Source organism: Schistocerca piceifrons, unplaced genomic scaffold (genome assembly GCF_021461385.2).
Source record: "Schistocerca piceifrons isolate TAMUIC-IGC-003096 unplaced genomic scaffold, iqSchPice1.1 HiC_scaffold_1221, whole genome shotgun sequence".
NCBI lineage: Eukaryota > Metazoa > Arthropoda > Insecta > Orthoptera > Acrididae > Schistocerca > Schistocerca piceifrons.
The window spans coordinates 45001-47500 of record NW_025727039.1 but is presented as its reverse complement, the minus strand read 5'-3'; the positions used below and the strand labels follow the sequence as shown (position 1 = coordinate 47500).

The 2500-nt window shown below is 58.2% G+C and overlaps 1 non-coding gene across 1 annotated transcript in view; it reads left to right on the top strand.

Annotated features, from left to right (window-relative positions):
• Positions 1-1954: 1954 nt before the first annotated feature.
• The window catches only part of LOC124729706, a 1909-nt gene continuing 1363 nt past the window's right edge, over positions 1955-2500 (top strand). The window contains exon 1 of the ribosomal RNA XR_007007766.1: positions 1955-2500. This exon is cut by the window's right edge and continues 1363 nt beyond it. This is a non-coding gene — a ribosomal RNA (small subunit ribosomal RNA).

Below are 2500 nucleotides of genomic sequence, written 5' to 3'. Positions count from 1 at the left end.
GTGCCCTAACGTAACCCATGTTGTGCCTTAACGTAACCCATGTTGTGCCTTAACGTAACCCATGTTGTGCCTTAACGTAACCCACGTTGTCCGCTAACGTAACCCACGTTGTCCGCTAACGTAACCCACGTTGTCGCCTAAACCTGCTCTGTAATTGTTATACGACTCGTTCAATTAGTGTAGTGTTGCCCACCCGCAACCCTCGCAATATAGTTCGCTACTCGCACTGCCCGCTCCCCTGTGTATCGCTTCATGTTAAACACCTTGCAAGTCTTGCTGACTTTCCACATGCTCCTGCTGTACACTGTAATGTGGATGGCAGCAGGACGTACATGCCGCCCCCCCCCCCCCCCCACCCCTCCCCACGTCCCCACGTCCCCACCTTGCCCCCTGCCTTCGCAAGCTGGTTGGTGACAAGTTTGCATGTTCAATGCCCTTCGCATGCGACGTACGCAGGCTACGTTGTGGTGCGGCCTGTGTCAACTGTCCGCTGATGTCGTACGCGTGAACCACAATCTGTACTGCACATTCGTCCTTATGTACTGAATGATACATCGTGGCACATGTGTGACCGTACAACGACTGCGCCCAAAAACGGCGGACCATACAGTGCAAATATTGTGCACGCAGCTACGTGTCGTCTCCCTATGAGAGCTGGATTGCAGTGTGGTACGCCATAGAGACGTGTGGGAGGAACGGACGCCGTGGATGGCGATCAGCATGAGCTGTGTGTTGATGTATTCGGACCTAGTCGTCTCTCCTCAAACACCGTGATAGCATGGTGCACCGCGTTCCATATCTGCGACATGCTACAGAGGGCCGGTTGACAGTCGTTCGAGCAATGGACATCGCATACGTACGGGGGCCACCTTCCACGTATTGTCTAGGCGTGCACATTTTGTTGCGTGTATGTGGGCAGACGTAGTGTGGCGTGACACCTGACACAGGCATGCAATAATCGTTGAAGTTGCTAATGGCGATGGACGCCTACGTTTTCTGGTGAAGTTACGCAAATGAAGAAATGGTAACCCGTTGTGGTGCGGTTGTTCTCGCTAGGGGTGAATCGGTGATGGCGACGATAGGTTGAGGTACTAACCGGTTGTTCCAGCGATACCCACCATGCCGATGAAACTGAACGGCATCTGGGTGTGAAGCGATACGCGGTGGTGGCTGGGTGGGACCGTCCCCGGCCGGTGAGGGGGCGCCTCCCGGCGTGCTGGCCGCGCGGTGCGTGGGCGCACGCGCTACAGCCGGCTGGTGGGGGCGGCCAGTGGCAGGCGCGCCGGCCGACGGACGCGGCAGGCGTCGCAGCTGCGCGCCGGCGCACCCTGCGCGCGGCGCCGTGCGGCCAAAGTAGGTCCTCGCGGGCCCGGTGCGAAGCGCGGTGGACATCTTCAGTGTGCTGGTCCGATTGAGGACTGTGTGCGTTGAGGATGCGCCGCCGCCCGGCGCTCGGCGCCGCGACGCCGTCTGCTGCTCGGTCGCCCCAGCGGTTCTCGCTGGTGGTTTGTATCGCAGCTGTGCGGATGTGTTGGCGCGTGCGCTGTGCTGGGAGAGTTCGCTTCGGCACCCAAGTGGGGCTTTTGTCCTTCTGTGGCGCTGGCGTTGGAGCTGCCGGTCACCGTAGGTGGCGCGTGTTGTCTCCCGCCGGCAATGCCACGACAGCACGCTCCCGGGCCTCTGTCGGCAGCGGCAAGCTCAGTTGGGAGCACGGGTGGTCGCACCGAAAGCGTCTACTCGCCTAACTCCGGGCGATTGCGCCTCTCTCGAACCCGACCAAGTACTTGGGACGGCGCTGCGCGCCGCCGGGACCTGAGAGGGTTTCGAGGTGTATTGTGCAGGGGAGCTCAGCCTCCTCCTGTTTGCAGAATGATTGAGCGGACGCTTGCGTGTTCGCGCGGGCCCCCGGGACACACTCCCGGGCGGCCGGCTGCTCAGCTCTAGTTGGCGCAGCTCCCTGGTTGATCCTGCCAGTAGTCATATGCTTGTCTCAAAGATTAAGCCATGCATGTCTCAGTACAAGCCGCATTAAGGTGAAACCGCGAATGGCTCATTAAATCAGTTATGGTTCCTTAGATCGTACCCACGTTACTTGGATAACTGTGGTAATTCTAGAGCTAATACATGCAAACAGAGTCCCGACCAGAGATGGAAGGGACGCTTTTATTAGATCAAAACCAATCGGTCGGCTCGTCCGGTCCGTTTGCCTTGGTGACTCTGAATAACTTTGGGCTGATCGCACGGTCCTCGTACCGGCGACGCATCTTTCAAATGTCTGCCTTATCAACTGTCGATGGTAGGTTCTGCGCCTACCATGGTTGTAACGGGTAACGGGGAATCAGGGTTCGATTCCGGAGAGGGAGCCTGAGAAACGGCTACCACATCCAAGGAAGGCAGCAGGCGCGCAAATTACCCACTCCCGGCACGGGGAGGTAGTGACGAAAAATAACGATACGGGACTCATCCGAGGCCCCGTAATCGGAATGAGTACACTTTAAAT